The 13,221-nt window shown below is 46.0% G+C and overlaps 1 long non-coding RNA gene across 1 annotated transcript; it reads right to left on the reverse strand.

Moving 5' to 3' along the window:
- Positions 1 to 580: 580 nt before the first annotated feature.
- On the reverse strand, positions 581 to 12,871 carry LOC117518351. Its single transcript, XR_004562958.1, has 3 exons — positions 12,797 to 12,871; positions 12,508 to 12,524; positions 581 to 602 (listed from the first exon to the last, which is right to left on the reverse strand). It is a non-coding gene; the product is annotated as an uncharacterized LOC117518351 (long non-coding RNA).
- Between the last annotated feature and the right edge of the window lie 350 nt (positions 12,872 to 13,221).

Consider the following 13,221-nt stretch of genomic DNA (forward strand, 5'->3'; position numbering starts at 1 on the left):
AATTTCAACCATTTCATTTGTTTGTTTTACTAATTGTTTTCTGTCAATATGATTGTGATTGTGATTATGATTATGATGTCATTTCGATAGCATTAACCCTGAATATGAAAAACTACAACGTCACAACACCACGACCGTGGCTGCAAATACACCAACTTCAATGACAACAGCTCCAAAACTGACAAAAACAATGACTGTAACGGCAGCCATACCTTCAGAAAAAACTACAACAGCAATAACAGCAACAAACACCACAGCTCCACCAGCTCCAAATACGACGACACCTCTAAGAACCGCAAATACTGCAAGAGTGACAAGTACAGCTTCTTCAGTGAAGACAACAGGAAAGACACTACCAGTGACAACCACAACTCCCGCTGTGACAACCAGAGTTTTCCAGGTGACCAGCATAACTTTCCAGATGAAAACCACATCTCCGCCAGTGACAACCACAACTACCCCTGTGACAACCCCAACTCCACCGATGACAACCACAACTCTGCTGTTCGCAACCACATCTCCGCCAATGACAACCACAACTATCCAGAACTCCGCTCTCCCAGTGACAACCACAACTCTCCCAGTGACATCCACAACTACTCCTGTGACAACCCCAACTCCACTGATGACAACCACAACTCTGCTGTTCGCAACCACATCTCCGCCAGCGACAACCACAACTCCACCAATGATAACCACATCTCTGCCAGACACAACCACAACTCTCCAGAGCTCAGCTCTCCCAGTGACAACTACAACTCTCCCAGTGACAGCCACAACTCCCGCTGTGACAACCATAGGTTTCCCAGTGACCACCACAACTTTCCAGATGACAGCTAAATCGCTGCCAGTGATAACCACATCTCCACCAGTGACAACCACAACTACCCCTGTGACAACCCGAACTCCACTGATGATAACGACAACTCTGCTGTTCGCAACCACATTTCCGCCAGTGACAACAAAAACTCCACCGATGACAACCACATCTCTGCCAAGCACAACCACAACTCTCCAGAACTCATCTCTCTCCAAACCGTGACTATCCAGGGTTGGGACCAGGAAGCAGAGTTGTAGTCTTACACACCTCTCTGCAGCTTCTCTCCCCCTGCCATCCCCTCATTACCCCATCCCCGTAGAGACGGTGCCTGCTCCCAGACCACCAACAACCAGTAAAATCTATTTAAGCATAAAAATTCAAAAAGAAAAATAATATAGCACCTTCAACTGCACCACAGACTAAAACAGTTAAATGTGGTTTATTAAACATTAAGTCTCTCTCTTCTAAGTCCCTGTTAGTAAATGATATAATAATTGATCAACATATTGATTTATTCTGCCTTACAGAAACCTGGTTACAGCAGGATGAATATGTTAGTTTAAATGAGTCAACACCCCCGAGTCACACTAACTGTCAGAATGCTCGTAGCACAGGCCAAGGGGGAGGATTAGCAGCAATCTTCCACTCCAGCTTATTAATTAATCAAAAACCCAGACAGAGCTTTAATTCATTTGAAAGCTTGACTCTTAGTCTTGTCCATCCAAATTGGAAGTCCCAAAAAACAGTTTTATTTGTTGTTATCTATCGTCCACCTGGTCATTACTGTGAGTTTCTCTGTGAATTTTCAGACCTTTTGTCTGACTTAGTGCTTAGCTCAGATAAGGTAATTATAGTGGGCGATTTTAACATCCACATAGATGCTGAGAATGACAGCCTCAACACTGCATTTAATCTATTATTAGACTCAATTGACTTCGCTCAAAATGTAAATGAGTCCACCCACCACTTTAACCATACTTTAGATCTTATTCTGACTTATGGTATGGAAATTGAAGACTTAACAGTATTCCCTGAAAACCCCCTTCTGTCTGATCATTTCTTAATAACATTTACATTTACTTTAATGGACTACCTAGCAGTGGGGAATAAGTTTCATTACAGTAGAAGTCTTTCGGAAAGCGCTGTGACTAGGTTTAAGGATATGATTCCTTCTTTGTTATGTTCTCCAATGTCATATACCAACACAGTGCAGAGTAGCTACCTAAACTCTGTGAGTGAGATAGATTATCTCATCAATAGTTTTACATCCTCATTGAGCACAACTTTGGATGCTGTAGCTCATCTGAAGAAGAGAGCCTTAAATCAGAAGTGCCTGACTCCGTGGTATAACTCACAAACTCGCAGCTTAAAGCAGCTAACCCGTAAGTTGGAGAGGAAATGGCGTCTCACTAATTTAGAAGATCTTCACTTAGCCTGGAAAAAGAGTCTGTTGCTCTATAAAAAAGCCCTCCGTAAAGCTAGGACATCTTACTACTCATCACTAATTGAAGAAAATAAGAACAACCCCAGGTTTCTTTTCAGCACTGTAGCCAGGCTGACGAAGAGTCAGAGCTCTATTGAGCCGAGTATTCCTTTAACTTTAACTAGTAATGACTTCATGACTTTCTTTGCTAATAAAATTTTAACTATTAGAGAAAAAATTACTCATAACCATCCCAAAGACATGTCGTTATCTTTGGCTGCTTTCAGTAATGCTGGTATTTGGTTAGACTCTTTCTCTCCGATTATTCTGTCTGAGTTATTTTCATTAGTTACTTCCTCCAAACCATCAACATGTCTATTAGACCCCATTCCTACCAGGCTGCTCAAGGAAGCCCTACCATTAATTAATGCTTCGATCTTAAATATGATCAATCTGTCTTTATTAGTTGGCTATGTACCATAGGCTTTTAAGGTGGCAGTAATTAAACCATTACTTAAAAAGCCATCACTTGACCCAGCTATCTTAGGTAATTATAGGCCAATCTCCAACCTTCCTTTTCTCTCAAAAATTCTTGAAAGGGAAGTTGTAAAACAGCTAACTGATCATCTGCAGAGGAACGGTCTATTTGAAGAGTTTCAGTCAGGTTTTAGAATTCATCATAGTACAGAAACAGCATTAGTGAAAGTTACAAATGATCTTCTTATGGCCTCAGACAGTGGAGTCATCTCTGTGTTTGTCCTGTTAGACCTTGGTGCTGCTTTTGATACTGTTGACCATAACATTTTATTACAGAGATTAGAGCATGCCATAGGTATTAAAGGCACTGCGCTGCGGTGGTTTGAATCATATTTATCTAATAGATTACAATTTGTTCATGTAAATGAGTCTTCTTCACAGACTAAGGTTAATTATGGAGTTCCACAAGGTTCTGTGCTAGGACCAATTTTATTCATTTTATACATGCTTCCCTTAGGCAGTATTATTAGAAAGCATTGCTTAAATTTTCATTGTTACGCAGATGATACCCAGCTTTATCTATCCATGAAGCCAGAGGACACACACCAATTAGTTAAACTGCAGGAATGTCTTACAGACATAAAGACATGGATGACCTCTAACTTCCTGCTTTTAAATTCAGATAAAACTGAAGTTATTGTACTTGGCCCCACAAATCTTAGAAACATGGTGTCTAACCAGATCCTTACTCTGGATGGCATTACCCTGACCTCTAGTAATACTGTGAGAAATCTTGGAGTCATTTTTGATCAGGATATGTCCTTCAATGCGCATATTAAGCAAATATGTAGGACTGCTTTTTTGCATTTGCACAATATCTCTAAAATTAGAAAGGTCTTGTCTCAGAGTGATGCTGAAAAACTCATTCATGCATTTATTTCCTCTAGGCTGGACTATTGTAATTCATTATTATCAGGTTGTCCTAAAAGTTCCCTGAAAAGCCTTCAGTTAATTCAAAATGCTGCAGCTAGAGTACTGACGGGGACTAGAAGGAGAGAGCATATTTCACCCATATTGGCCTCTCTTCATTGGCTTCCTGTTCATTCCAGAATAGAATTTAAAATTCTTCTTCTTACTTATAAGGTTTTGAATAATCAGGTCCCATCTTATCTTAGGGACCTCATTGTTGTGTGGGCCGCTGAAGAGGAGGTACTGCTGGCCCACTACCAAAGGGCGCCCTGCCTGAAGTGCGGGCTTCAGGCACAAGAGAGCGCTTCCGCCTCACAGGAACAGTCGGGAGTGACAGCTGTCACTCATCAACTACGACAGCTGTCACCAATCACCAGGTCATCACCCACACACACAAAAGCCGGACGACATCTCCACCTTGTCGCCGAGATATCGTCTACCTCTAAGGTAAAACTCTCAGCCGTTATTGTGCCAAATGCACATAATCTGTGTTTGATACTTTTGCAGACTTACCTGTCGATTACTCTCAGCCGGAGCTGGGGTTTGCGGATTGTGGAGGAGTCGACGCTCTTCACTCCTCACACCAAACCTGATAAGTAATCCTTCAGGCTCTGCACATACTGTGTGCTTGTTTCGAAGGTGGAGGTGTCTTTCCCACCGTAATCAGAAAACCATTGTTCCAAGCTGACTGTTTACTGGGTGTGTTTTCACACACTCATTATATCTGTTCCTCTGCTTCCTGCCAGCAGTACCAGATCTGACAGTCGGAGACGGTGACCACCTGGGGACTCAGGACTTGGCGGCTCCAGTATCCTTTGGGTTCGGTGGCAGTGGAAATCGTGTGGGATCCGGTTCTTCTCGGGATGGACGTCTCCTATCCTCGAGCCTACCCACACGTCACCTTGTATATTTTGATTGTAACCCAAATTCTGTGTTTGTCTGTATTCTCGTTGTGCACTTTTCACAACAGTAAAGTGTTGTATTTTGGCTCATCTATTGTCCGTTCATTTACGCCCCCTGTTGTGGGTCCATGTCATTACACTTTCCCAACACTCATAGTACCATATCACCCCAATAGAGCGCTGACTGCAAGCTACAAGCTTACTTGTAGTTCCTAGGGTTTTTAAGAGTAGAATGGGAGGCAGAGCCTTCAGCTTTCAGGCTCCTCTCCTGTGGAACCAGCTCCCAGTTCGGATCAGGGAGACAGACACCCTCTCTACTTTTAAGATTAGGCTAAAAACTTTCCTTTTTGCTAAAGCTTATAGTTAGGGCTGGATCAGGTGACCCTGAACCATCCCTTAGTTATGCTGCTATAGACTTAGACTGCTGGGGGGATTCCCATGATGCACTGAATGTTTCTTTCTCTTTTTGCTCTGTATGCACCACTCTGCATTTAATCATTAGTGATTGATCTCTGCTCTCTTCCACAGCATGTCTTTTTCCTGATTCTCTCCCTCAGCCCCAACCAGTCCCAGCAGAAGACTGCCCCTCCCTGAGCCTGGTTCTGCTGGAGGTTTCTTCCTGTTAAAAGGGAGTTTTTCCTTCCCACTGTCGCCAAGTGCTTGCTCACAGGGGGTCGTTTTGAGCGTTGGGTTTTTTTCTGTAATTATTGTATGGCCTTACAATATAAAGAGCCTTGGGGCAACTGTTTGTTGTGATTTGGCGCTATACGAGGTCTATTAGAAAAGTTTCCGACATTATCATTTTTTTGAAAACCATATGGATTTGAATCACATGTATTTGTGTCAGACAAGCTTGAACCCTCGTGCGCATGCGTGAGTTTTTTCAAGCCTGTCGGTTGCGTCATTCGCCTGTGAGCAGGCTTTGAGTGAGATGTGGTCCACCCCTCTCGTCTATTTTTTATTGCGAATAAATGTATGAACGATTTGGAGCTTTGCTGCATCAAACTGTGAGAGACCTCCAGGTGGACACCATTCAAAAAATTAATATCGCTTTCAGGGACAATTTTATGGTGATTAAACAGATTAAGGAGTGTTACTGCTGCTTTAAGGACTGCCCACAACTCCTGAGAGCGCGGCACGCTCCCAGCCCCATCGACAGGCTGACACCCCGTTAGAACAACCAGATCATTTCCAACGTGAAGGCTTTGTTGATCCGGGACCTCGTCTAACTTTCACAAAAAGGCAGAAGATGTGGACATCAGCACTTTTTTGGCACATTCCACCGTTACAGGACTTTTTTTCATGGAAAAAGAAGCGGAGGGATGTGCCACCGTGCCGCTCATGGCGCGGCACAAAACCACCTCGGTGTTGGTCTCTCAGGACAGCTTTGAGATGGATTTCAGACGGATTCCGGTTGCTTTCCAGTCGTGTGAATATCTGATTGTGATTGTGCATGAGCTGGAACTCAGCCACATGGGGTGTGCAGCCAGTACATTCTGAGTGCCGGTCCAAAGCCCGGATAAATGAGGAGGGTTGCGTCAGGAAGGGCATCCGGCGTAAAACAAGCCAACCCAACTATGCAGACTCAGAATCGAATTCCCATACCGGATCGGTCGCGGCCCGGGTTAACAACGTCCGCCACCGGTGCTGTTGCCCAACAGGGTGCCGGTGGAAATTGGGCTACTGCTGGGCGAAGACGACGAAGAAGAGGAGGAAAACGTTGCCACGAACAGCGGGAGAAGAGGAAAACTAGAAGGGTGGACATGAGAGTGGGGACTTTGAATGTTGGTAGTATGACTGGTAAAGGGAGAGAGCTGGCTGATATGATGGAGAGGAGAAAGGTAGACATATTGTGTGTGCAAGAGACCAAGTGGGAGGGAAGTAAGAGCAGGAGCATCGGTGGTGGGTACAAGTTGTTGTACCATGGTGAGGACAGGAAGAGAAATGGTGTTGGGGTCATTTTAAAGGAAAAGTATGTTAAAAGTGTGTTGGAGGTTAAGCGAGTGTCTGACAGGGTGATGAGTGTGAAGTTGGAAATTGAAGGGGTGATGATGAATATCATCAGTGCATATGCCCCACAGGTAGGTTGTGAGATGAAGGAGAAAGAAGATTTCTGGAGTGTATTAGATGAGGTGGTGGAGAGTGTGCCCAAGCATGAAAGAGTGGTGATAGGAGCAGACTTCAATGGGCATGTTGGTGAAGGGAACAGAGGTGATGAGGAAGTAATGGGTAGATATGGTATCAAGGATAGGAATGGGGAAGGACAGATGGTAGTTGATTTTGCAAAAAGGATGGAAATGGCTGTGGTGAATACTTACTTTAAGAAAAGGGAGGAGCACAGGGTAACATAAGAGTGGAGGAAGGTGCACACAGGTGGACTACATTCTTTATAGGAGATGCAAGCTAAAAGAAATCACAGACTGTAAGGTGGTAGCAGGAGAGAGTGTCACTAGACAGCATAGGATGGTTGTTTGTAGGATGACTTTAGAGGTAAAGAAGAAGAAGAGAGTGAGAGCTCAACAAAGGATCAGATGGTGGAAGCTGAAGGAGGAAGACTGTTGTGTGAAATTTAGTGAGCAGGTGAGAGAAGCACTAGTTGGAGGGGAAGCAGTTTTGGACAACTGGAAAAGTACTGCAGATGTGGTGAGGGAGACAGCTAGGGCAGTACTGGGTATGACATCTGGACAGTGGAAGGAAGACAAGGAGACTTGGTGGTGGGATGAAGAGGTCCAGGAAAGCATAAGGAGAAAGAGGTTGGCGAAAAAGTTTTGGGATAGTCGGAGAGATGAAGAAAGTAGACAGGAGTACAAGGAGATGCGGCGTAAGGCGAGAAGAGAAGTGGCAAAAGCAAAGGAAAAGGCATATTGTGAGCTGTACAAGACGTTGAATAGTAAGGAAGGAGAAAAGGACTTGTACTGATTGGCCAGACAAAGGGACAGAGCTGGAAAGGATGTGCAGCAGGTTAGGGTGGTAAAAGATGCACATGGTAATGTGCTGACAAGTGAGGAGTGTGTGCTGAGAAGGTGGAGGGAATATTTTGAAGAGTTGATGAATAAAGAAAATGAGCCAGAGAAAAGGCTGGATGATGTGGCGAGAGTAAATCAGGAAGTAAAAGAGATTAGCAAGGAAGAAGTGAGGGCTGCTATGAAGAGGATGAAAAGTGGAAAGGCAGTTGGTCCAGATGACATTCCAATGGAGGCATGGAAATGTCTAGGAGAGATGGCAGTAGAGTTTCTAACCAGATTGTTTAATAAAATCTTGGAAAGTGAGAGGATGCCTGAGGAGTGGAGACGAAGTGTGCTGGTTCCTATTTTCAAGAACAAGGGTGATGTGCAGAGCTGCAGTAACTACAGAGGCATAAAGCTGATCAGCCACAGCATGAAGTTATGGGAAAGAGTAGTAGAAGCTAGGCTTAGAAAACAGGTGAAGATCTGTGAGCAGCAATATGGTTTCATGCCGAGAAAGAGCACTACAGATGCAATGTTTGCTCTGAGAATGCTGTTGGAAAAGTACAGAGAAGGACAGAAAGAGTTACATTGTGTTTTTGTGGACTTAGAAAAAGCTTATGATAGGGTGCCAAGGGAAGAGTTGTGGCATTGTATGAGGAAGTCTGGAGTGGCAGAGAAGTATGTTAGGGTAGTGCAGGACATGTACAAGAATAGTGTGACAGCGGTGAGATGCGCAGTCGGAATGACAGACTCATTCAAGGTGGAGGTGGGATTACACCAAGGATCAGCTCTGAGTCCTTTCTTTTTTGCAGTGGTGATGGACAGGTTGACAGATGAGATCAGACAGGAGTCCCCATGGACTATGATGTTTGCAGATGACATTGTGATCTGTAGTGAGAGTAGAGAGCAAGTTGAGTCTAGTCTGGAGAAGTGGAGATATGCTTTGGAGAGAAGGGGAATGAAAGTCAGTAGAAGCAAGACTGAGTACATGTGTGTGAATGAGAGGGAGCCCAGTGGAATAGTGCAGTTACAAGGAGTAGAAGTGGTGAAAGTAGATGAGTTTAAATATTTGGAGTCAACTGTTCAAAGTAATGGAGAGTGTGGTAGAGAGGTGAAGAAGAGAGTGCAGGCAGGGTGGAGTGGGTGGAGAAAGGTGGCAGGAGTGATTTGTGACCGAAGAATATCAGCAAGAGTAGTAGTAGTAGTGAGACCAGCTATGTTGTATGGTTTAGAGACAGTGGCACTAACAAAAAGACAGGAGGCAGAGCTGGAGGTGGCAGAGCTGAAGATGTTGAGATTCTCTTTGGGAGTGACAAGAATGGACAAGATTAGGAATGAACATATCAGAGGGACAGCGCAGGTGGGACGGTTTGGAGACAAAGTCAGAGAGGCGAGATTGAGATGGTTTGGACATGTGCAGAGGAGGGACCCAGGGTATATAAGGAGAAGGATGCTGAGGATGGAGCCACCAGGCAGGAGGAGAAGAGGGAGACCAAAGAGGAGGTTTATGGATGTGCTGAGAGAGGACATGCAGGTGGTTGGTGTGACAGAGGAAGATACAGAGGACAGGGTGAGATGGAAACGATTGATCTGCTGTGGCGAACCCTAACGGGAACAGCCGAAAGACAAAGAAGAAGATTGTGCATGAGCTGGACATGCCCAAACATGTCCTCTGAGGCTTCATCACGGCGTTTCTTTGCGCCGAGCGGCTGCACCGTGACGCGCGGAACTCCTCCGCACATCTGTCTTAATGTGCCGAAAAAGTGCTGATGTCCACTTCTTTTCACAATTCCTGTGCTAGTCAGATGACATACCGAATCAAGACAGCGTCCAGTTTAAAAATGAAAGGCACATTTCACTGTTACAGGAGTTTTTGTCATGGAAAGAGAAGCGGCTCCACCGCGCGTCGCGATGGAGCTGCATGGCGCAAAGAAACGCCGTGATGAAGCCCCACAGGACATGTTTGGGCATGTCCAGCTCATGCACAATCACAATCGGATATTCACACGACTGGAAAGCAACCGGAATCCGTCTGAAATCCATCTCAAAGCCGTGCTGAGAGACCAACACCGAGGTGGTTTTGTGCCGCGCCATGAGCGGCACGGTGGCGCGTCCCTCTGCTTCTTTTTCCATGAAAAAAACTCCTGTAATAGTGGAATGTGCCGAAAAAGTACTGATGTTCACATCTTCTGCCTTTTTGTGAAAGTCAGACGAGGTCCCGGATCAACAAAGCATTCACGTTGGAAATGATCTGGTTGTTCCAGCGGGGTGTCAGCCTGTCGATGGGGGCTGGGAGCGTGCCGCGATCTCAGGAGTTGTGGGCAGTCCTTAAAGCGGCAGTAACGCTCCTTAATCTGTTTAATCCCCATAAAATCGTACCCTGAAAGCCATATTAATTTTTCGAACGGTGTCCACCTGGAGGTCTCTCACAGTTTCTGGAAAAAAATTGATGCAGCAAAGGTCCAAATCGTTCAGACATTTATTCGCAATAAAAATAGACGAGAGGGGTGGACCACACCTCACTCAAAGCCTGCTCACAGGCGAATGACGCAACGACAGGCATGAAAAAACTCACGCATGCGCACGAGGGTTCAAGCTTGTCTGACTCAATCATACGTGATTCAAATCCATATGGTTTCTTAAAAAAAATAATAAGGTCGGATACTTTTCTAATAGACCTCGTATAAATAAAATTGATTTGATTTGATCTCCCAGTGACAACCACAACTCTCCCAGTGACCACCACAGCTCCCGCTGTGACAACCACAAGTGTCCCAGTGACCAGCACAACTTTCCGGGTGACAGCAACATCTCCGCCAGTGACAGCCAGATCTCCACCAATGACAACCACAACAACCCGTGTGACAACCCCAACTTCACTGATGACAACCACAACTCTGCTGTTCGCAACCACATCTTCGCCAGTGACAACCACACCTCCACCAATGAGAACCACATCTCTGCCAGACATAACCACAACTCTCCGTAACTCAGCCCTCCCAGTGACAACCACAACTCTCCCAGCGACAACCACAACTACCGCTGTGGCAACCAGAGGTTTCCCAGTGACCAGCACCACTTTCCAGATGACAGCCACATCTCCGCCACTGACAACCACATCTCCACCAGTGACAACCACAAGAACCCCTGTGACAACCTCAACTCCACTGATGACAACCACAACTCCACTCTTCACAACCACATCTCCACCAATGACAACCACATCTCTGCCAGATACAACCACAACTCTCCAGAACTCAGCTCTCCCAGTGACAACCACAGCTCCTGCTGTGACAGCCACAAGTGTCCCAGTAACCAGCACAACTTTCCAGATGACAGCCACATCTCCGCCAGTGACAATCACATCTCCACCAGTGACAACCACAGCTACCCCTGTGACAACCCCAACTCCATTGATGACAACCACAACTCTGCTGTTTGCAACCACATCTCTGCCAATGACAACCACAACTCCACCAATGACAACCACATCTCTGCCAGACACAACCACAACTCTCCAGAACTCAGCTCTCCCAGTGACAACTACAGCTCTCCCAGTGACAACCACAACCACCCCTGTGGCAACCTCAACTCCACTGATGACAAACACAACTCCACTGATGACAACCACAACTCCACCAATGACAACCACATCTCTGCCAGACACAACCACAACTCTCCAGAACTCATCTCTCCCAGTGACAACAACAACTCTCCCAGTGACAACCACAGCTCCCGCTGTGACAACCACAGGTGTCCCAGTGACCAGCACAACTTTCCAGATGCCAGTGATAACCACATCTCCATCAGTGACAACCACAACCACCCCTGTGACAACCCCAACTCCACTGATGACAACCAAAACTCCACTGTTCGCAACCACATCACCAGTGACAACCACATCTCTGCCAGATATAACCACAACTCTCCAGAACTCATCTCTCCCAGTGACAACAACAACTCTCCCAGTGACAACCACAGCTCCCGCTGTGATAACCAGAAGTATCCCAGTGACCAGCACAACTTTCTGTGTCACAGCCACATCTCCGCCAGTGACAACCAGATCTCCACCAGTGACAACCACAACAACCCCTGTGACAACCCCAACTCCAGTGATGACAACCACATCTCCACTGTTCGCAACCACACCCCTGCCAGTGACAACCACAACACCACCAATGACAGCCACAACTCCTCTGGTGACAAGCACAACTCACCCGGTGACTACCGCAATATCAATGACTACCACAACTCTCCCAGTGACAACCACAACTCCCACGGTGTCAACCCCAAATCCCCCAGTGACAACAGCTCCCAAGATGATGACCACAACTCTCCAGGTGACAACCACAACTTCATCAATGACAACCACAACCCCATCAATGACAACCACAACCCCAACAATGACAACACCAACTCCTCCTGTGACAACCACAACTCCATCAATGACTACCATAATTCAGTCTGTGACATGCATAACTCTCCCAGTGACAACAACAACTTTCCCGGTGACAACCACAACTCTCCCTATGACAAACACAGCTCTCCTGGTGACAACCACAACTCTCCCAATGACAACCACAACATTCCTGTTGACAACCACAACTCTGCCAACAGCAACCACAACACCACCATTGACAACACCAACTCCCTCAGAGACAACCAACACTATCCAAGACACAACCACAACTCTCCCTATGACAACCACAAGTCTCCCAGTGACAACCACAAATCTGCCAATAGCAACCACATCTCCAGCAACAACCATGACAACGTCCCCAGTGACAACCACAACTCTCCCAATGACAACCACAAATCTGTCAATGACAACCACAGCTTCCACTGTGACAACAACAACTCTTCCAGCGACAACCACAACTTTCCCGGTGACAACCACAACTCTTCCGGTGACAACCACAATTATCCCAGAGATGAACACAACTCTCCCTGTGACAACCACACTGCCACCAATGACAACCACAACTCTCCTGGTAAAAACGATAACTCTCCCAGTGACAACCACATCTCCCACGGTGTCAACCCCAAATCCCCCAGTGACTACAACAGGTTCCCTGATGATGACCACAACTTTCCATGTGACAACCACAACTCCATCAATGACAACCACAACCCCACCAATGACAATCACAAATATGCCAATGACAACCACAATACCACCATTGACAACACCAACTCCCCGTGTGACAACCACAACTCCATCAATGACTACCACATTTCAGCCCGTGACATCCACAACTCTCCCAGTGACAACCACAACTCTCCAGGTGACAACCATAACTCTCCCAGTGACAACCACAAGTCTCCCTATGACAACTACAACTCTCACGGTGACAACCACAACTATCCCACTGAAGACAACTACTCAACTCCCTATGACAACCACAGCTCTGCCAACGACAACCACAACACCACCATTGACAACAGCAACTCTCTCAGAGACAACCAACGCCCTCAGAGACACAACCACAACTCTCTGTATGACAACCACAAATTTCCCAGCGACAAGCACAACTCTCCCGGTGACAGCCACAGTGTCAATGACAACCACAACTCTACCGGTGACACCCACAAATCTGCCAATGACAACCATATGACAACCAATGACAACTATGCCAGTGACAACCACAACTCCCCCCGGAACAACCACAACTCTCCCAATGA

The sequence above is a fragment of the Thalassophryne amazonica genome, chromosome 10 (assembly GCF_902500255.1).
Source record: "Thalassophryne amazonica chromosome 10, fThaAma1.1, whole genome shotgun sequence".
Taxonomy (NCBI): Eukaryota; Metazoa; Chordata; class Actinopteri; order Batrachoidiformes; family Batrachoididae; genus Thalassophryne; species Thalassophryne amazonica.